Here is a 23,232-nt window from a genome sequence, read left to right as displayed (position 1 = left end):
ATGTCTGTGATGGAACCCTTTTTTCTACATCCTATTTTGCACCCAAATACAAGACTCAGATAAAACTGAAGCTACTGTTATTTAAAGAGAGATGGGGGGTGAGCAGCCTCCCTGGCCAGCCTTGACCTCCCCAGATCTCATCAGCATCACCACCGTGACTAAAAGATTTGACAAGAACAATTTTAGAGGAGGAAAGTTTATTTGGGGCTCATGGTTTCAGAGGTCTCAGTCCACAGACTGCCAACTTCATTGCCCTGTGCCTGATACGAAGTCCAGTATCACGGCAGAAGGGTGTGGCAAAGGAAAGCAGCTCAGGACACGACAATTAGAAAGCAAAGAGGGCTCTCCTCAGGAGCGACAAAATATATACTCCAAAGGCATGCCCCCAGGGGCTTCCTCCTCCAGCACACCCTACCTATCTACAGTTACCCCCAGCTCATCCATTCAGTGGGATTAATGCAAAGATTAGGGTAAGGCTCTCGTCAACCAGTGATTTCACCTCGCAACTTTCTTTCATCGTCTCATACGTACATGAGCTTTTGGGGGACACCTCATACTTAAGCCATAACACTGCCACATCAGCCAGTGTAGCATTCTTCAGCGAAAGGCTGAGGAACAGCTAGAATAGTTCTTCAAAAGGAAGGAAATTGGAACTGGCCCTTGACCTTGAGATATGCAAAGTCTCCAGAAGTCAAGAAGGAGCACCCACAGCAGGTGCCACTCCGCTGTGCAGAGGAATCAAAGGCTCAGGGCAGCATGACACAGCACTGCCCAGGCACCTGGCCAGGACTGAGGAGGGGACAGCGTGAAGCTAATCCCACACCCAGAGCGTGCCCTGGTGACCACTCTGGCTACAAGGACTTGTCAGCTTCGGGGCATCAAGAGTTCTGTGTGGGGGAAATGTAGGGCTGTAGGATACACTGATGTGGAAGGCAACCCTGTTTCCTGCCCTGTCAGTGGGGACCAAAGGGCTCAAGGCGACTGAAGGAGGACAGCCGTAAAGAATTTTAAAAAGAAGACAGAAATAGGGGTGTGGTTCAGTGGTGGAGCGCCTGCCTGACAAGTGGAAGGCCCAGGGTTCCATCCCCAGCACGGAAAAATAAAAGAAAAAAATAAAATTTTAAAAAAAATTTAAAAAAAGAAAGAAAGAAAGACAATGACTTAAGTCTACAGTTGTCAGTTAACTTGGGTCAAAAGTGAGTGACAAATTCTAGCACAGAGAGATCACCTGCTGGGGGGCTGATGGGCACACTGTACCTGGAACAGAATGTGAGGACTTGTCACCTTCTCCCGAGAATTACTGGGACCTGGCAGCCAGCACGTCTATGGAGGGCTCTGACGGGGGCTTCAGGCTCCTGCAAAGCAAGGAAGAGCTGTCAGATGCTTTGTTTTGGCCCCAGAACCTCCGTCGGCCTGGCGGAGGGAGGAGAGAGTCAGCTCAGCACTGCAGCAGGCAGACCGCCAGCTGCAAGGCCCACTGATGACAGGGGTACACGACGGGGGACAAGAAGGTCCTGTCCCAGGCATCGACCAGGCACAGGGAATAGTGGGGAAAGCCAGGGGGCTGATGGGAAATCAGACTAGATGACCCAGCTGGAGATTCCACCATTTCACCTGGACAAACAGAGCCTCCCAAGTGTCACATAAGTGTCACCCAGGCTATTTCCACAAATACAGGGCACAGAGGTCGAGGTCATGGGCAGGGGTTGGGGCAGAAAGCCACGGCTGGCTTCTTCAATCTGACTTCAGCTCACACAACTGGCCTTTGGTGATGGAGTCCTGGATGGGCCAGCCGGCATGTCCGTGCCAAGTACAAGCCCACCCTTAAACACCAGCAATCGGATGATAAAAACAGGACTTGGTGACTAGAGGGTGGCCTGCAGTCCCAGAGGGAAAGGCGCCTGGAGATGCCTGTGAGGCTTAATCACGCTGCCTGAGTGCGATTCGCACCACATGTGAACCCAGAGAGGATTCTCCTTGCGCCAAGAATGCAAACAGCGCCCCCAGCAGCAGCTTGAGCAGCCAGTGATCTCCAGCCATGAGAATCCTGTTCTGTTCCCACCAACACCTTCTGCACATTCACAGTGACATTTTATCCCTTCCCACTTTCTATTTTGGAAATGCCTGAGCTTACAGAAAAGTTAAAGGAAACCGTTCACTTATTAAAATTTAACATTTTGCCATTTTTGCTTTATCCTTCTGTAGGTGAATACACACTTGCCCCCAAGAACCATGTGGTCAGTGAGCTGCAGCTGTTACGGGCATCTGACCCCTGACCTCTAGGTATTTCAGTCAATAACTTCTAAGAATGACACTGTCCTGCACAATTGTAAGGACCTTATCCCACTAACAAACTGACCATTAATTCAATAATATCCAAACACAGCCCATAATCAAATGTCCCTAAATGTCAAATTGGTGCTCTTGCTGGACCCTCATGTGCCACAAGAGGACTGAGGGAAACGAAGGTCAGGGAGGTCAGGTTCACAGCTCAGCAGGGAGACAGTCCAAACGTCCAAACATCCTACTGCGAGCTGGGCACCAAGGTGGGGATGCACAATGTGCCAGCAAAAAGCAGTTACAGGCCCAGGAATGGCTGCTGCAGTGAGGTGATATTTGGAGAACAAGTTCACAAACACAGAAGGAAGGAGGGCAGGAATGTTCCAGAGAGTGGGAAACGAGTGCAAAGATGAAGAAGCTTGAGCGTGACCAACATGATGATGACCCCCCAAATGTCCATGTCCTTTGGATATGCCAGGTCACCCAGCCTGTACAGGTTGCAGAGGGAACAGGTGACCATTAGCATCACTAGCTTTGAATACATACGGGGAAATCCAGGCACGGTGGCACACGCCTGTAATCCCAGCTACTCAGGAGCCTGAGGTAGCAGCATCCCAAGTTGAAAGTCAGCCTGGACAACTAACAAAGTTCATGAATACATAAAGGGACCACAAGCCAAGGACAGCAAGCAGCCTGTGGGAACAGAGAGGCAGGGACAGAGATTCTCCCCCAGAGTCCCTGGAAAGGGACACAGCCCTGCCAACTCTTAGATTTGTGCCCATTTCAGACTTCAGACTGTAAGGTGATGAATTTGTGTTACTTAACCCACTTTTAAAAAATTGTAAAAGGTTGAAAAAAGGGTAGAAACTGTGAAAGCACTGGGCTCTGGGAGTAAAGTCGTCAAATTCTCTTGCTAAGACAGGAAAGCCACTTTATTCTCACAGAAAGGAGCGAGAGCCAAGAGTCATGATCAAGGTTTGTCGTCTGGGGAGGTAACTCTGGAGCTACAGGGACAGAATCTAGAACTGACATTCACTGCCAAGGATGGAGAGGTGAGTTGAAGAAAAAAATCAGAATTCTGCAAAATTTACAGCCATCACTGAGATTTCAACAGCTTTTGAAATTTGAATTTTCTGATGACACTCAGGATGATATTAACAAATGTGATATTTAAAAAAAATACATGTGAAATGCATAGATTTACAAGATCTATATAGTTAAGTAAAGCAGGAAAAAACACAGGTAAAAAGACTGATTCAAAGTGTAAAACATCCATGGGTCTTAGAGTGTAAAAAGCTCATTGATGGTTTCAGGGGAACCAACTAATGGCTGTAGAGTTTTGATGTAGTCACAGTTATCTAAAAGAGCTACCATGGGTTGGGGTGCCATGTACCATGGCAGAGTGCCTCCTTAGCATGCAAGAAACCCAGGGGTCAATCCCTAGCACTAACAAAAAAGGAGAAAAGAGAGCTCCGAAAGCATTCACCCTTTTCTAAGAACATACCTCGGAGGCCACACTTTCTTTACATACCAAGCTAACACAACACATCAAAACTGACTGAATGCAGAAGCTGATATAGAATCCAGATAAGGCTGGGGATGTTGTTCAGTGGTAGATCCCTTGCCTGGCATCCATGAGGAAGCTCTGGGTTCCATCCCCAGCATGGAAAAAAAGAAAAAAGACTAAGTTTCTTTGATGAAGCTAAACATCAGATCTATAAGTTACATAGATGCCACTCTTTCTCACTGGATCTGTTTTGTTTTGAAAAACTGTTAATTTTTCATAAAAACAAATTTATAGTTAACATGAAATAGTTTTTTCTTTGTCATTTGTGGAAGGACCAATATACAATTGTCCTAAATCATCATTTTTGAGTGGCAAATAGATACAAAGCACACAAGCAAAAGCCCCTGGGAGTCCTCGGGAGTCTTCAAGAGAGAGCAGGAGGGGTGCTGAGACCACACAGTTTGAGAACCACGACTGGAAGTGTCCAGCGAAGAGAACTCAGTCAAGCTGAATGCAGGCTGGACACGGGGAGACAGGAGGGCTCCTCTCCTGCCTCATGAGCCATGAATCGAGCAGGCTGCCCAAGGGATTCTCGCTGCAGGCACATTCTCCTGCCGTGGTGTAAAAGCCCTTCATGCTAAACTGAAGTCCCAGGAAAGGCCCGCCATGCGCTAATCCAGGACAGACTCATCAGGATTAACAGGACTGGAATGCACGGCCAACAATTCATCAGGACTGCTTCTCTTAACCCAAGAATGTCCCAGGCGGTTCAATCTAACTTCCCAGATTCGAGAATTCCTTTGTTAAAAGCAGAATAAAGAAAATGCTTTACCTCGCACCCAAAGAATTCAATTTTGTTTATTTTATACATATAGCCAACAGCGTTCCAACACTGCCTTTGACAGGCTTCTGGGAGCAGTGGGGACTGTGAGAGTGTGACCGTGACATCAGGTATGGCTATATGTTAATAGTGGACACCTGGCACACATGGGCAACACACAACACACTGCATCGACTGATTTACAAGTCAGAAGGAGTTGGATCTTTCCGTGAAGTACAATGGAAGCACCAACTAACCATGTCCTTGGATTTATTTGGTAAACATAGTGCCCAACTTCCTGGTAACTTACAGAGCCACTTTGCTCAGGAAAGAGTTTGTAGAACATTCTTCATTCCACAAGTATGAACCCAGTGCCAGGACTGGGGACGCAGCAGGGAACAAGCAGTCCCTGTCTTTGCGGAGTTTACGTTGGATTATTGGGATTATCTCTTCAAAAAAATAAGCATGTGTGAAACACTAACCAGAAGTGGCACACTCTGGATCTCCCAAAGCAACTCCAGGGAATGAGGAGAGGGTCCAGAACTGTCCTGAGGATTCTGCAGCCCCCTGGGGCGTGCTGAGAATGGACTGCCTAGTTGCTATGCCTGCAGACACTCTGAGTTCACACTCACAGAAGGATCTGGAGAAGCACACAGAACTTGATAGTGACTCCTGTCTTTCAGCCTTCCGGTCTGGAGAGGCAGTGCTGTTGTGGGAATTTTAAAAATATGTTTGTTGTTGAAGGCTTGGCACTATTAGGAGGGGGTAGAACCTTTAAGTGGTGGGGCCTGCTGGGATGGGAGGTCTTCTGGTCATTGCAGGTGTACCCTTGAAGGGAGAGCTAAACCCCAGCCCCTTTCTCTCTTCTGCTTCCCAGATATGAAGGCAGTGGTTCTGCTCTACCATGTATTTCCACCATGATGTGTTGCCTCACCACAGGCCCAAGGCAACCATGCCAATCAGTCATGAACTGAAACTCCAAAGCTGTGAGCCAAAACAAACCATTTCTCTTTTTCAAGTTGATTATCTCATGTATTTTGTTATAGTAACAGAAAGTTAACACACTACATTTCAGATTCATCTAGACTATTATTAAGTGAAATGAAATATTCAAAAGGAACAGATTTGGACAGTTACCAGAAACATGTTCCCACTTCCACAGTTCTGTCACAGCACCACATAGTCCCACTTACCATTTTCTCATTGATAAAATGTACTGTCTTCTACCTGGCAAGAGTGGGTTTTACAGTTGTCAATCACGGTTCCTTCTACAAATTCATAGAATAGATTTCACTGTCTGCTTGAGAATATGAGTATCTTGCCTCTTTTAATTTCTTTTCTTTTTACATTAACAGATAAAAATATACATGCATTTACTGTGCACAGCGTATTTCAAAGTATATGCACACTGTGGAATGATTAAATCTGGCTAGTTAACATATACACTGCCTTGCATAGTTATCATTTTTGTGGTATTCTCCTCATCTCATGTCTCCTCATCTCATGTCTCCTCATCTCATGTCCACCTTTATTTGGGACCTATACCAGTTTCTATCCATCCCCTAAGGAAGCAAAAAAATTTAAATGTGAAAGTTATTTGAGAGACCGCACAATCTATATAGAGAGATTTGTGGTTCTACAATACTTACAAGGGGGTAAAAATTACAAACTCTAAAGGAAATGTGGTCAAGGAGATGACAGCAAGATAGTTATCCTATCCTAATCCTTCTACAACTAAAACCACCCCAGCCCTCTCTTCGCCCACACCATGTGGCCCCAAATCTGACGGTGCCTCCTTCCTGGGAGATGCAAAATGCTCAGAAATCTGAAGATAAGCAGCTTAAGTAGAATGGTGGCTAGAGACACTGGGAGGGAGAGATTTTGGCTGTCACAATCGAGGGAAGGGGGTCAACTAGCAGGCAGAGGCCGAGGATGCTGCTGAATATCCTACAATGCAGGGCAGCCCCTTCCAAAGAATTATCCATCATGGCAAGGTGGAGAAACTCTGTCTTACTGCACAGAACTGGGGGCTGCCAATGTTCTACAGGTGGAATTGACTTGAGCTGTTAAATGATTCACTACCGACATTCTGAGAACAACCGCCACAAACAGCGTCTGCAAATGTGCACACATTCCTGAGAAAGCCAAACCTTGTCATCACATCCCTGGAGAGCTCTGGATGTCCCCAAAGCAGCGCAGAGAATAACTAAGTGGCAAGCCGAGGAAGACAGAGGTAAAGGATTAAAAGACGGAGTGTGGACAAAGACAGGCTTCCCATACTAATCCGGGTTCTCATTTCGAGGAGTGAGCTGTCTTCTAGAACGGCTGGAGGGAGGCTGCGTCTGAAGAGGTGGGTTGCCAGGTACCTGCTGGTGCTGGGGGCCTGTCAGGCATCTCCAGGGTGCTCACGACAGCCTCCTGGCAGGATGCCCAGCCCCACTTCACAGTCAGGTGCTGCCACCAAGGGAAGGTAGAATTAAGGCCCAAATGCCATCTCATCAAAACACCCTGTTGTCATCAAAGACAGCGCTCTGGTGTTGAGCAGAAGCCAGCTTTCACTGGTGAGAGGCCCTGTTCCCAGGGTGGGGAAGGCAGCTCCTCACCCAGGGACACTGTCCTGGCCAGTGAGCCGTGAACCTCTTTATTCAAACCTAATCATCTGAAAAACAAAATCCTAGTTTTAAGAGGTTGAAGGGACCAACTAGCCATGGAATGCAGAAATCTTCTTGGACTATCAAAGGAAAAAATGGCTAGGGCAGGAAAACAGTGGGAGAAAGAGGAAGGGAGGGCTGGGGCTGCAGGAAGGAGGTATGGAAGGACACACTGATTTTCCACTTGGTCATTTCCCATCCAGCCTCCTGATTCCGCCTCTGACCCAGTGACAGTAAATGCACATGTGAAGTCAGAGCGCCACTGACATAATAATGATAAAAGCACCTACTATAATAACTACAATAATGACATCGAGCACCTACTGTATACCAGTGCCCTCTCCTGAGGCACTCTAGGTGTGTGACTCACTTAACGCTCAAACCAAGCCTTTGCATTTACACAGCCATTACACCACTTCACACATGAAAAGCCCGGCTGTATAAAGTGGACACAGAGTGAAGGCGTGGCTCGAACCTCAGGGTGTCTGGCTCTCCATTATTTTTAATATTAGCAAAACTCTTCCTGAGACTTATAATAAGTCCCCTGGGGCTGTAGGCCATAATGTAATTGCAGTGAAAGTTTAATTGAATATAAGGATGATCCTCCCACTTAGCAAATACACTGAGTCGCAAGGGAACAGGAGGCAAAGGTTTTGAAGCTGACGTTGGTATCAACCTGCCAACCACAGAATACTGAAGGAGCTGGACGAATTATTCAGAATCTCAGTTTCCTCACTTCTCCAATAGGGAAGCTAAGCTCACGGAACTGTAGGAATCCATAAGTGGAGATGATGCATATGAGCCCATGAAGCACTTTTTGAAATACATACATTTGGGGGAATTTTGCGGAGTAAACGACACAGTTCCAGAAGCGCTTTCTCTTGGTTTCATTCTGCTCTTAGCGGCCCTGGCTCTGAGCTAGTGTTTTGAGATTTTCCTGCCAAAACAGTTACACAAACAAATACATGCAGCCAGGGGGAGCTGCTATTTAAAGAAATTCCTCAGTTTCAATGAAGAATTGTTTGACATGTAAATAATCAGCTCTTAATTACATGGTTTGTCAATATTTTAAAAGAACTATTTCATTAACGAGCTGCTCCGGTAAGACAGTGGCCCAACGACCCGATTTTGGACATAGGACATGGCTGTCTGCCCGTGATTTAACCAAGAATATAAAACAGTCTTTGCCAGCAAGGAAAGAAGGTGCGACTGGGAAGGTGAGAAAGCTGCTCGGGAAACATACGCATACTTCAGGGCTGTCTCCGACATGAGCAGCAGAGAGAGCAAAGAGGCCTGGGGGAATGTCTCCAGGGAGGTCGGGGAGCCATCCCTGGGTGCAAGACAGGGCTCAAGGACAGTGAGGGTCTAGGCCAAGCTTCTTCAAGGTCTCTTCCATGTCAATGATGGTTTTCCCTAAAAATACAGGCTCACACACTTGGACTCCAGGCTGGTGCACTCTCCCATGACTTAGTGAATGCAATCTATGATCCTTATTACACAGGACCCCCTTATTCCACTTGCTAGGGCCCAGAAGGATTGACAGAAGATCTACCACCATGGAAATGAGCCCCCCTGTGCATCCAGTTGGGCCCAGGAGAGGTTCCTGGGAAGGACGGTGGCCCTCAAACACGCCCAGTGGGTTCCCGCCCAGGATGCAGACAGACACTAGCCTGCCTTGCTATTTCCCTTCTACCAATTTACCAATTCTTGGGAAATCCTTCCAAGTTAACCCCACCCTCTTCCTCTTGCCCAAGCAGCATCTACACAGAGAGGGGCCCTACAATTCTAGTCCAAGGACCCATTTCCCTATCTAGACCTTGACAGCTCCCAGAAGATACTGAGTTTGCTTCTTATCAACCCATCTTTTTACCAAGAGAAGGCCCGAGTTACTTCCCTTTCTGGGGCTCAAGAGACGGTGAGGATTTTCATCAAAACTCAAGAGGAAGGTCGAGGGTGTAGCTCGATGGCAGAATTATTGCCCAGCATGCACCAGGCCCTGGGTTCCACCCCCAGCAAAGACAAAAAAAAAAAAAAAACAAACAAACAAAAGACGTAAAAATAAAACCTAGAAGAATACTGATCCAATACTGTAAATATACTGAACGCCACTGAACTGCATGAGCTCAGAAATGGTTGGGGTGGTAAATCTTATATGTATTTTACCACAATTTTAAGAAGCTCATAATTCAAAAACAAACAAAAAAACTAAGATGATGTCACAAAGGTTAAACATAGAAGTTTAACTCAGGTTTGGCTCAGACGTCCCAGCAATTCCACTCCTAGATTTATACCCCCCAAAAATGAAAATATGTGTTCTCGCAAAACCCTGTACAAACACTCATGGCACCATTGTTCCTAACAGCTACAGCTTGGGAACAACCCACATGTCCACGGAATGATGAACAGATCCAATGTGACAGACCCATACATACCACAGGAGGTCACTCATCCACAGAGGTTCTGACACATGCTACAACACGGATAGGCCTTGAAAACAGTCAGTGAAAGAAGCCAGTCACCAAGGCCACAGGTTGGGTTACTCCATTTATAAGAAATGTCTCCAATAGACACAGAAAGGAGATTAATGGTTGCCTCAGGCTGGGGTAGGGATACAGGAAGGGAATGGAGAGGAACTATGAATGGTAGGTGGGGCTGGGGGAAGAAATTATTCTAAAATTGTGCTGATGGTTGCATAACTCTGCATATACTAAAACCCAGCAAATGGATATTTTAATGGGGGAGTTTTAGGGTGTGTAAACTGTACTTAAAAAGCTGCTGGAGAGAAAGCTAAGAAGAACCCATTCCACGAAGAGCTACAGTACCGGTTTCCTACTGATTTTGCCCAGGCCAACCCCATGCCTTCTACACCAGCTCTGCTGTTCCCTCAGCGCTCTCCCCCACACACTTCAAACCAGCTTCAAGTCAAAACTCTCATCCCCCACCCCACCCCACCCCACCCCACCCCCAAATTAATAATTGTGGCTCCGGCTCCAACTGGTAAGAGGCTCTCCGCTCTATTCACACAGCCGTTCATTGTATGTAACAGACGTTTTGCTCTCAGAGTTTCAGCTCCTATGTAATAAACCCTCTCTACCAGCACTGCCTCATCTTTTATTGTTGCTCCGTGGTGAATGCAAGCTCCCATCTCAACATGCAGCTTGAGCAGTTCACGGTGACAGAGCACAGCATAAAATTAAGGAATACTGCAGCATTTGTTGGTTTAAATAATGTAATACATGACATACAGAGTTTCTACGTTTTCAGCTCCAACCGCGCGCAGGGGAGAGGGAAATCCTCTCGTGTATGCCCGTGGTCCAGGATCAGAGAACACTGGATGCTTTAAGAGGTAATGAGAAGTGTCTGTAAAAGCTCATCAGGCAGGAAGAAACGGACCCATCTCCTGGCCCTGTTATGGTACTGAAACCAGAGGCCATCAAAGGGCACTCTTAGGGCAAATAAGGCACCAGAGAGGCTGGAAGAAACACCCAGCTCAGTGAGGTGAAGGCAGACTTGGGGACACTTCCCATGCTGAATGCTGGGAACGCTCACAGGGCTCGGTGACAGCCCCTCCACTGCCAAGACACACCTGACTGACTTCTGCCATTCTCCTGGGAGTGTGGGGCTGCTGGGTGGAACACCCTGCAGGCAGTTCCACCCTCCCTTTCCCTCCCACGGAGGCATCACAGCGTGGTGGAGACGCTAAAGATGCCCATAAAGACAAACCAGCCTGGAGGTGGCCTGGAGCCCAGGCGGGCGGCACAGGTCCAGGAGCTGGTGCCGCCCTGTCATCACCGAAAGGAATTAAGCAAGCACTCGCAAGCCCTGCCACTGAATTTCTGCACTTCTTTTATAGACTTATTAAGAGTAATTTGTTCTCCTGCAGCTAAGGCACTAGCTGGTTGCTACGATTCCACACAGGAACAGTTAGGGACTGTGCTGACTAGAACAGTCAGGGACTGTGCTCACCGTGGAGGGTCCAGCGCCCCTGAGCTTCCACGGGGAGGGGGAGGTGGCTGGGCATCCCACACCTGGCACAGGTCGATCCAAGACTTCACTATAAACTAGCTCTCTTGTGCAAAATAGTCCCAGGAGGCTACATAAGAAACATGAAATAATCAGAGAAGGCAGTGCCAGGCAGGAATGAGAGCTGCCCTAATCCACTCCAATCCAGTCTGTGTGGTATGCACACCACCACTGATATTTTCCCCTAAAGAAATCTACCTCTTTATCACCTAAACAATTAAAAAAAAAAACCTACATATTACTCCCATAAATGGAGCACAACAGAATTATCAGAAGTCAGATGTTAAACTGACCTCCATTACCCAATTTCAGAGGCAGCCGCAGTGTGGGGACCCTGAGGCTGCAGCCTAGGGTGCCCTTGAAGTGTCTCCTATCTACCTTTTTCCAGTTCACAGTGGGGTTTAACACACCATTAAGACAGAAATGTTTCTCCCATCCCTAAAACCTATCTTACAGACAGAAGCCCCCACAGAGCAGTTAGGCAAACCACAATGTGCTCCAGGAACTCAAAACTACGGCACATGGCCCGATTTAATACTGACCCCGAATGAAGAATGGTTTTGTTTTTATCTTAAGGTTCATATTTTAAAAGGGAACAAAAGGGCTGGGGTTGTGGCTCAGTGGCAGAGCACTTGCCTCACGCATGTGAGGGACTGGGTTCGATTCTCAGCACCGCATATAAATAGATGAGTAAAATGAAGGTCATCAACAACTAAAAACAATAAAATAAAAGGTAACAAAAGAGGAGGAGGAGGAGGAAAGAGATGACGATCATTCCAACAGAGGCACATGTGGCAAAGACTGAGATACTTGTGATATGGTCCTTTATAGAACTCGCTTGCCAACCCCTGAGCTCATCTGTGCCTTTATTACTCCACTTGAACTCAAGTTCAAGTGCACGGAGTGACGTGCAGGCACTCTGACACAGGTCTTCAAGCTTCAGAGGGAAAGAAGATTACCAAAGAAGCCGCTACACCAATGCCTTCCACATGCTGCTCTGTCTAGTCACTTTGACATTTTAAGAGCGTCTTGTCAAGAAAAAAAAAAAAAAAAAAGAACGTGGGGCTGCATAACTCATTAACTTGTTTCTGTCCTCAACTCCACTGAAGGTACCCGTCACATCCTTTGGCCCCAGAGCCACTTCCCCGCCCGGGGCTCACCTGTGTGGGACTTCACTCCGGCCAACCTATCTTCCTCCTTGTCTCTCTGGGAAGATGAAAGGAGGGAGGTGAATGAAGGAGACCCCACTTCGAGGAGTCTGGTGTGACATTACCCGTCACACCGCCAGCTGCAGTCACCAAACCTTCTCCAGGTCCAAGATGCTGGAGGTGCCCAGGGGCCCTCCCTCACTTACCCTAGGCTACTGACACTCTGCCCTGCTTTTATAAGGAGTTGCCTCGTTAAACTCATCTCAAAGTGCCCAATTTGAGAATGCCACCCGTTCCCTGCAGGGCCCCTGATGGCTAGTGTTAGGGACAGTGAGCTCTGGATGCCTGCAGTTACTGATGACAACTCACGGAACACAGGCCCACTCCGAGGAGGATGGTTTGGCAGTGTGGTACCGAGACAGCCCTCCTTCCTGTTACACGAGCTGCTCCAGGAGTCACAAAAGTTCCTAGAGTCTAGTGATCACTGTTTCATCAAAACAAATATCTGGGTTTTTTAAAGTTCCTCAATTTAACCTAATGACATCTGAGCAGCTAGTATGCTGCAGACACGTTGCTAGGTCTTTCGCGCACTTAGAAACTCAGCCACCAAGCCTCACTTCACAAATGAGAGCAAGGAACCTCAAGTGTCGATGGATGGTGCTTATCCCAGCTCTCAGTGGCTGGGGCGGGGGTCATCCCAAAGCTCTCTTCGGTCTGCCCGGATGCCACCTTGGGCCCACCTTCAAGGCTGGCCAGGATCCAGCCAGTGACACCTCTCAGCATTCTAATCTGTCCAGACGTCCTGGTCACATTATAGCAATAAAAGGAAAAACAGGACCAGGGAGGAAACGTTTTCCCAAATAACAGAAAATCCCTGGCAGCCCCATGCATATTACTGCAGCCCCTGGGTGGGCCAACAGGAAAGAATATCTAGCAGAGCTCGACCAGAGTGTGAATCCTGGGAGGTCCAGTCACACCATTTCTATGGCCTAAAACAAATGACCAGTATGCTACATGCAGAGGTCCCTCTCCTGAACCTTCTCTGCTCTGAAGGGCATGGACAAGGATGCCAGGGCCTGCAGTGGATCTGCAGCTACTACCAAACTGCATCATTGAAACGGAGTGTTCACTGAATGGAAGAATTTTCATGTCACATTTTTATCAGCTCACATGTCTGAAGAGGTATCAGAAACCCTATCAGAGCCCGGCTGTGTGACCTTGGACAAGCCACTAGATGCCTCTGTTTCAGTTTTCCTACATGAAACAGGAATCATGACTTGGGTTCACCTACACCTCCATCCCTACCCAGGCCTATCTTGTTCCTAATGTGAGGATCAAGGGACAGAGGCAAGATAGAGGTTAAAAATCTCAAATTAAACTGGGGAAAGTTTAAGGGGAAGTTACTTAACTTCTTTGAGCTTACTCTTTCATCTCTGCAAGATGAAGAGGGTCAAAAGAATTAATGTGTGTAAAGTACTGAATATGTCAGGCATTAGTGAGTTCAATAAATTTGCAGTATTATTAGCGTCTTAATCTATGAGAGGTCTTACTAGTAGCCAACCTTAAAAGTGCTATGAGGATTAAGTAACCCAAATAACTGATTTACAGTATGAAGGTATTTTGTAATTGACAAACAGTATACAGATATGTGGTTTAAATTTTTAAATTTACTCATGTATAACTAATTAGAACAAATTTTAAAAATTTAAATTGCAAGGGCTAGAGGTGTAGCTCAGTGGTAGAATGCTTGCCTAGAATGAAGGAGGCCCTGGGTTCAATTCCCAGAATCTCCAAAAAAAAAAAAAAAGTCATTAAATTAATTTTCCATCTGCACTAATTCAGAAGGCACAAGATTTGATGGCTATTGTCTGGAAATATTAAAACTGAATTTAAACTATTAAAAGTATGAACAAAATGAGTAAACCTTAAAAGCATAACTAATAACGACTCAGGTTTTTAACACCAAATTTTTATTTTAAAATAATTAAATATTTGGACATCCCCATTTCTGTCGCACTACCAACCAAAGCCTTTTCTGCCCTTGGCCGTGACCTGGGGGGTTGGCAGGGACCGTGGCCATCGTGAATGTCACCGTGTGCCATTCAGACTCAGTGAAGTAAACACATGTCACCTGCCATGGGTCACGCTTCAGCCAGAGGCCCTGTCACCTCAGTCTGGCTTGGGCCAAATCTGGAAGCCTGAACTTGCATTAAGAAAAGGAGACGGCTTCGCCAGTTCCGCTGTAAGGTGGATTCTCCAGTTTCTCGCGCTCTGAAGTCAGGCAGAGAGGCCAGTCCTCCTTCCAGGAGGCCTGCATGGTCACAAAGCCCAGTTATTTGTTTTGCCAACCCGTGTGTGTATACACTGATGGAAATGTCTGCTTCCCCGTCCCGCCTGACGTCGCTACAGACACATGATTAAAGAACAACTGCGAGGCGTTTGTTTTTCCCTCATCCCCTCCGGCCTGGTTGTGAAGCAACCTCGCTTCCGGCCTTTTGACTTACATCTCTGTCCACTTATCATCCACTCTTTTTTGTTGACCTTTATGTGTACAATGTTGCTTCAGAAACCTTTTCCAAAGGAAAGGTCAAAACAAAAAGTCACTGGGAAGGATGCCAGGTGGCCAGCAGCCAGAGAGGCAGCGCCCAGACCTGGGGCTACAGGTGACACGTTGACGCAGGCACAGGCAGGTGGACAGGGTTGGCCGCTGCTGGTAGACTCCCGAGCACAGCCCCAGTGCAGCGCACTCTCCAGGCCACCTGCAGCCAGACAAGCCCAGTGCACTGGCCCAGGCCCAGTGGCCGAGCCAGGACCCTTCACTCAGGGGTCCTTGCTGTGTCTCCTCCTCCATGCACACCCTCCGTGAGGAGCTGTGGGTGACAGATAAAGTTGTAGACGTGGCCCCTGCCCCCAAGAGGCTCATGATTCAACTGAGGAGAAAAGACATAGAAAAAAGCAAAGGAGAATGTCAGAAAGACAGAGAGATGGGAAACGGGAAGACCCCGCTCAGGATGACTGTCCTGGGATGTGGTGGAAGGAGGAGGGAGAAGGTGACTGGACACATGATCTGATAGACAGGACGCAGCAGATGCAGTCAGTTATGGACTCTGAGGGGCAGGAGTCAGGTGAGTCAAGGTTAACTCTCAACTCTGCATGACTGGAAGAAATCCCAAGTTGGGATCTGCAGGTACTGAGTTTGAGCTGACACAGAGACCTAGGTAAGACACCGTGACCCTGCCACTTGGACCCCGCCAGTGTGCAGCGTAGTCGAACGGCTGGTGGACGAAGGTGACTGGAAATCTGCGTGGGACTGCTGTCAGCACTGCACAGAGCAGCCACCAGCCAAATCAATCAGAAACAACCAGCAAGCGTCACAGGCAGAGGCCAGCTCCGCTTGGGCAGAACGCACATCTGCCAAATTTGAGGGACGAAGACTGGGCACTGAAGGAACAAGAGACACAAAAGAAAACAGTGGCAAAAGCTAAAATCCACCCGAGGCATCTGCTGTGGGCAAATGGCTGATAAGGGCAGAAGAAACTTCCATAAAAACATAACTGGGAAATAATCTATTCTGGTAAGAATAACTTCATAAAAACAAAAAGTTTAAATGGTTCATCTGCGCTCTAAAAACCTTAGACTGAAGTCCACTAAGAAAATTATGTTCATTGAAAATTCACTGAAGAACACATATTTCTGATAAATTTTTTTTTTTTTCCCAAGAGTCAAAATATCCTCAGATCCAAAAAGCGTTGTCCAAATGCTCTGGATCCAGCAAAGCAGATGGACATACCGGCCACGCAGCTAGGCGTGTGAGACTCTGCACCCAGGACTACAGATGCTGGCTCACCAGAGGCAAGAGGAGCTTCCAGGGGGCCAAGAAGGCTGTCGGCAGGACCAAGGGAACAGCCACATTTCAGGAGCTGAGAAGGAAGTATCACAATAACAAAGGGGAAACAGCAAGTCTGAAGACTTCAAAGGCAGGCGGACTTCTACGCCACCAGAGGGTCCAACTCTGTCTGCTGCCCTTAAGCCCCACACCCTCACCTTGCCAAGCGTGCCAAGAGCCAGGCAGGGCACACCTTGATGGTAGCCTAGTGTGTGGCCATCACATCAGATACAGGATGGCACAGTTAAATCTGAATATAAGTATGTCCCAAGTAGATCATCAATACGTCCCAAGTATGCCACCATACAGTCTTTCAGCAGTAAGAAGTTACACTAAAAATAATAATAATAATAATAATCCACTGCTAACCTATGATTCAAATTTAACTGAGCACCTTTTATTTGCTATGTCTTGTGCTGAGAGCTCAGGTCCTGCACCTCACTCATTCTGAAGCAGGGCGAATGGTCTGGGCCAGGGGCCTGTCACAGATCGCCACTCTAAAGGCACTCGGCAGACCACTCTAATAAGTAATGCCTGGCTTATGTGATAAGCCCTCTCGCCTGTGGGTCTGTAGCAAGTGGCCTTTGAAAGATGCAGAAAAGGGAATAGCCAACCATATGAAGTAACTCAGAGACCAGAGGGGGTGAGGACTGAGAGCAGATGCCTAGACTGCCTTAATAGAAAAAGGGGTACTATGAGTAACTAGCCTAGTGGCTACAGTTCAGTGTCCAAGGGATGAGAACTGGTAGCAAGAGCCTGACCTTCTCTAGAGCTCACTTAACCATAAGGAAACAGGGTTCAAGGCCAACTGCTGTGCTATCACCGTATCTGCAGAACCTCAAGGAATGACCGCCCTTTAAGGGCGAGAAGTTTGGCAATTCAAAGTGGGCACCTGTAGAGCACCTGGCCAGTGTTTGCTGCAGGAATGAGGAAATGAATGGACACGGTAATTCTCAAAGAGCCTACCTCGAAATTTAAAATCGTACAACTGAAAACAAAGTCTATAGAGTAAATCTCGACATTTCATAGTGCACCTAATGTTTTTTATTCTTTAACTCGTCTGTCTGCTGAGGATTACTTCCAGTACCAAACAAATGAATAAAACACCTGCCACGCCACCTGATGGAGCACATGGTAAGTTCTCATCAACAAAGCAGAGGAGCAAGGCCACCACCTCCCAGGATGCACTTTTTTCTCTGCCCCTTTTGTGTAACTATTGCAACTGTCCTTTAGTTAGGGGGAGCAGGAACATGTAACTAAACAAACATCTGAGAACACCACAATTTTCTTATTTATTATTATTTATTTTCTTATTTATTATTACTCAACCCAGTGCCAATTTCTCTTGATCTACGCTGGAAGAATTCCCAGGGACACCTTATCAAAACAATAAACTCAAAGAAAAAAAAAAGATAAAGAGCAAGAGAGAAAATGACGACAACATATATTTTTAAAAGATAATACTGTGTACTCCTTTCAACCTATGATAAATCCCCAGTATATTTTCAGTTTTTCAAAAGAAGCTTTTATTTGCTTTATTACTGTCAACAATCTATTCCTCCAAACAGCCCAAAATTAGAATTACAAACAAATAATTGAGCCTGGACCAAGGGGAAGTGTATCTAGCTTTTGGATATGCTATTAAACACTACTTGGCATAAAACAATTATGCCATGCTTCTAGCCCTAAACTGTTAGGTATTTTATAATACAGCTAAAAGAATTAAGCTGAAAATTGAATTTATGTACAAGTTAATCCATAAGGGTTTTGTGTCACTGCCCCCAAAAATTTAGATTCCAAATGTAGTCTGTGTTCTTCTAATTTTTTCAACATGACACAAAGGAACACATTTCTGTCTTCACTAAAGAGACAGCCTCTGTGGTCAGCCACTAGGGTCCTGCAACTTCCAAGGAAGGACCTATCAGCCAATCAGCTCCCTGTTCATAGTTGAAGACGGATTTTTTGAAAGTCATTTCTACCAAATATTATCAACGGTCTGCCTTCTTCATGCTCCAGAATGGGCATAAACTCATGGGCCTGCAAAATCATCAGGAAATACAAAGCCTTCTGCAGGTAAAAAGAACCACCCGAATAGCTCAGATAAAAATGACCAATTTTCTAATAGCAGAGAACTAGCTAATGCAACCAACATGGACTCACAATTTGGGATCAGTCCCTTGCTTCTTGGGGTCACCAACTCTCCAAAGGCCAGCACCAGTACCAACTTCAAATCAAACTTAAGCTTTGTGCAACTGCAGACAGAGAAGGAGAGGAGCGGGGTGTTCCAGAGAGTCAGCCTTACCTGTGCATTTGTGAAGAGGCCTTGGTAGGAGAGCGCCCAGTGGCCTTTCTAGACAACAGATGCACCATCTTTAGCACCATGATGAAGTCAATGAAGAATAAAGAAAGAGAGAGGGAAGATCTACTGCCCACTCGCTAAGTGTGCAGGACCACACTGGGAAGTAGCCAGCCATTCCCTCAGTTCCCAGGCCCCAGGAAAGTGGCAGAGGAAGGCTGGGAGCTGGTTCCTACATCTTGTGCACACCAGAGCCAAGGTCTGGCACTGACACCCCTATCCTTCCACGTGCCACTCAGGTATTTCCAATTCAGAGGAGTCCTTGCTGGGTTCTCTTTAAATGCCTTAAGAGAAGTGTTAATCTGGTCTTTACAAATTCCTATATCCAGAGCACAACACAAGGCCCCTTCTAGAATTCAAATACAATTTCATATGTGATGTAGTCTTCTTTAACTGTGGTCTGAGGTGCTAACAGTCAGATGAGCTGGAGGAAGTCACCTTCTCTCCGTGCAGGGAGTGGGTGGGGCGGTGGAGGAAGCAGCGAGCAGTGTCCCCTGAAGTGTGGCTGTGAAATCTCAAGGAAGGGAGGACATGGGGAAGAGAGGGCAAGTGATTCTAGAGTTTGCCTCCAAGAGGGGGTTCCTAAGTTAAACAAAGAGGTAGTGTCCATCTCGGGGTGCAACTCTCTCTACAATGCCAAAAGAATGTAAAAAAAGACAGTTGGGGACCAAGTTTACCCCTGCTCCTTTCTCAAACACCTGTCTGGGGAGCCAAGAACATAAGAAATAATATCCCGGTCAAACTTAGTCTACTCCAGCCAAACGTCCTGTCTTGGGACAAGTTCACAAAGCAAGCTTTGTGAGCAGGCATGCCCCATGATATCACTGTCCAAAGATTCCTGATAAACCCCAAACACTCCTGGCCCCTGTGTGCTGTGCAGCCATAACCACGTTCTTCGGGAGCCTACCTCCCTTCCTCCCAACGTTTTCCAGGTTTGGTCAGTGTGTTACAAGCCATACAAAGTCTTTTTTGCTTTTTATTTATTCCAAAACATTTGCAAGACCTGACAAAGGACATGGCTGGTTTTCGAAGCTGGTTGGTAAGTGTGGTTCATTTTGCTGTGGCCCATGGCATTTGAAACTCTGATCACATCTCTAACCCTTGGGGTACCACGATTCTTCCAGGCGACTCTTAGGAATGCTGTGCTATCCCCAAACGAAAGCCAAGGCTTCTTTGGTAACACAGTCCTTATCACATTTCTGCCCAGAGAGCAGATACTGAGGACATCTGAACTTGGGCTGCAAAACTGAGGTGCCCTTTTTCCCTTCCCTTAAATCTGACTATTTGCCATCCTTTGTCCTCCTGAAAACCTTCCCTGAACTGGGGGCACTGCTCTGCACGCTCCTCAGTACAAGGGCATGCTGTTTTTATACACACACATCTGCATATGTGAGTAACAATGCCCCTTCATGGCTGGATCAGACCTGCTCAGCAAATCTAAAGGACGCTGGGCAAAATGTTGAGGCCAATGAAAAGTACCAGGTGTCCCACACCCTGTCTCCAGGCTGAGTCTATCCAGGAGTCCAGGGGAGGCCAGGGAACAGCTGCAGGGGCTTTTACAAGGGCAAATGTGGTACAATCTCCTTGCAACGACAGTTTCTTCCTGGACAAGACTGAGAGCTGCGAGGTCACAGTGGGTATCCTCTTGTCCTACACCAGATATGCACTGAGGAGATGCATTCGGTACCTGCCACAGGGCTGACAAGAATCCTCTCATTCGGAGACACAAGACTTCCTTCCATACTATTTCCCTTTCCTCTGCATGCAGGACCTGGAGGCAGGCAGGAAGCCCTCTCCCGTCTTTTCACATTGTGCTTTTCTTTACTCTGCCAGGGGGAAGTCTGTTGCTCAAGAGGTGGGGGAGAAGCAGAAGCAAGAGCTCCATGAAGCATTTGCCAAAGGCGCTTCGGGCAGAAGGCAGCTCTTGCTAGATTTTTCGTTACAGAGGTTCAGCAGGGCTTGCTGCTGCTTCTGCTGCTGCTGCAAGGCTTCACCCCCAGTCCACGCAGCGTGGGTTAACACAGGCGGGATTTCTTTCCCTTTCCTTTGATGAGGACTGTCTGTATTTTGATGTGTAGGACTGGCTCATAAGTCTTTTGAAAAATAACCTCTGACAGGCTTCCTCTCTGGTGAGATAGTTTGGAGCTAAAACTTCTCATGGCCTAACCTGACATTCCAGCCCTCCCCAGGAGTCACCCTGCACAACAGAACCCTGCTGCCCAGCTCGACCCGACACCAGGAAATGGCTGGCCGTCATGAATGGATTAGCATCCACTAGTGGGCAATCAGACTGAGAAATGCTGCGTCCAAGACCACGTACTCCACAGTTGCAACAAGGAAACTTACCATTCCGAATGCAGAAGCTCTTCTGGAATAGTCCTTTGAAGGAGCACAAGTTTGGCGAACCACATGGATACTGTCTCCAGGTACCTTACCCCCAGCCCCCACTTTATAAGAGTCATTGTGCCTTCTGGGAGTATCAGTGCCCTGCTCAGCATTTCTGGGCCTATGCAGACAAAGCCAAGATTCTCAGTGACAATCTTTCATGTCCTAAGACCAGAACTCCTGTCCCCAGTACACCTGATCACTGTTACCCCTGGACACTCACTTTCACACGTTACCAAACCACACAGTGCTCTTCCATGGGTCTTTGGTCACCTCTATCCTTTTTAGAGCTGGAAATCCCAAAGAAAGTAACATCTTAATGCAATCCCTTCTAAATCGGTAAGTAGAAAAGGTGACCCTGAGCATAGGTCTTGCCCGGGGTGACAAGAATCCACAGCATTGTGCTCTATGTGCTTCCAGGTCACTGAAAGGGCAAGTCTAGGGTAGACGCACACCCTAAGGTGGCCTCATCTTGAAGATTGAGAAGAGTGTGGCGAACCCAGCAGGGGACAACAGAGATGGCCTGTATGGGTTTTCGGGTTCTCAAGGCCCATGAGGCCCTGCTAAGAATCCAGGACTCCTCCATCAAGTTTCTTCTACCTCCCTTCACCTGGTCTCCTAGTTCCTTCATTAATGCGTGCCCTTCCCTGAGACCATTCCATGTCACTCTCTTCACGCGCACTGTGCATCAACGCTAGTGCAATACACACCCCACAACGGGTGGCATAACCTTCTCCTTCACGGGAATTTTTCACACTTCTGAACATGTCATGATTTCTTCCCCTGACTGCTTTGTTAAACAATCATGACACATGTCTTCAGCTGACCGATCCCCGATGCAAGGTGACAAGTGCTATAAAGCAGAGGGACTGTTCATGAGCCCAACTGCACACTTCCACCCATGCGATCTGTTGTCCATCTTAATGCCTGGTGAGGCGAATAAACAGTATGCACCTCTTTAGGGACTGAAAAGGTGATCGTAAGTGATCTCTAAATTCCTGCAAGATGTACCATGAAAACTAATCTGATTTTCCCCCCAAACAAGGCCATGATGGGATTTTTATAAACTCAACCCGTGCCTCGTGCAAAATTCACAAGCTGTCAAAGGGCACAGAATAAATCCTAAGTCCCTCCACCACCAACCCCACCATACCCACAACCACCCCAGACCTTCCCTGGAAAGGCAGCCTTGGCTCACACTTTATAGGAGTGATTACAAGTTTCAGATTTTGAGGAAACATGTAAATGACATTTCTTTTTTATTTTTCTGCCTTTCTGAATTATTTTTATTTTAGTTTATTGTAATTGGTATTTCTATATCCTACTCAACAAAAAGCCTTCTAATGAGTATATGAGTTAGTGAAGGAAAACAACAGGGGGAAAAACTAAGCCACATACCTGCATTTTATAACACCCCATTCTCATGCCCCCGCACCACTTTCCTGTGAGAAGGTGCAAGAAAACCACTTAGATTAAGGCATTTCAGGGAACTCTTGGGTGTTTCTAGGTGTGTGCCATAGAACATCTGGGAAGCTTAAGACCATGCCGAGGCTCTTTAAGAAACTGTTCTGCTTCATCCCCTTTAAATTTCTCTCGCCAACTCATGTGCCAGGCAGAGAACCTTGAACTCAATGGCAGGCTAGACACAGCCAAGGTGTAGTTATGAGTATTCCAAGTCAGATCTCTCCCCGGGGCAGAGTCCAACACCTCCACGGAGGTTGAACAGATTGGGAACTGTGCCCAAGCACCCCTTTTCCCCTTGGCCGTCCCTTCCTGAGATTTCTTAAGAACCAAGAATAAGTAAATCGCAAGGAGGTTTAACCACAAGGGCATACACCCAAATGCATGCTAGCTCTTCCAAGGGGCACCCTAGTTTCAGGTCTTCTGAGCAGGGGGCCCAGAAACCTGGCAATCCATGCCAGCTCTTTCAACACTATGGCCACCCCCACAGGCCCTCTCTAAGCCAGGTTCATCTTCCCCTTGCCCGTCCTTAATTAGAAAGTTCCTGCATCTGCCTCTTCCATGAAGAATTTCCTGCCAAAGAGGGAACATGTAGCAACCTCTCCTTAGCTCATTTTCTGGAGAATTCACTTTGCATGTTAATTGACACCTACTCTTTTACTAGCAAAGCAAAGACACATTTATGGGCAACCTCAGGAACGGGATTTTTCATCTG

General features: G+C 47.0%; 1 protein-coding gene across 2 annotated transcripts in view; it reads right to left on the bottom strand.

Moving 5' to 3' along the window:
* Nucleotides 1-23,232, bottom strand: part of Slc7a1 (solute carrier family 7 member 1) — a 74,220-nt gene that overhangs the window by 38,604 nt on the left and 12,384 nt on the right. For both annotated transcript variants that reach the window (XM_076872349.1, XM_076872350.1), the window contains exon 2: nt 1,258-1,355. The gene's annotated coding sequence lies outside the window, so the exon portion shown is untranslated. The remainder of the gene's footprint in view (nt 1-1,257; nt 1,356-23,232) is intronic.

The sequence above is a fragment of the Callospermophilus lateralis genome, chromosome 12 (genome assembly GCF_048772815.1).
Source record: "Callospermophilus lateralis isolate mCalLat2 chromosome 12, mCalLat2.hap1, whole genome shotgun sequence".
NCBI lineage: Eukaryota > Metazoa > Chordata > Mammalia > Rodentia > Sciuridae > Callospermophilus > Callospermophilus lateralis.
The sequence above is the reverse complement of the archived record's forward strand: the minus strand, read 5'-3'. Positions and strand labels throughout refer to the sequence as shown.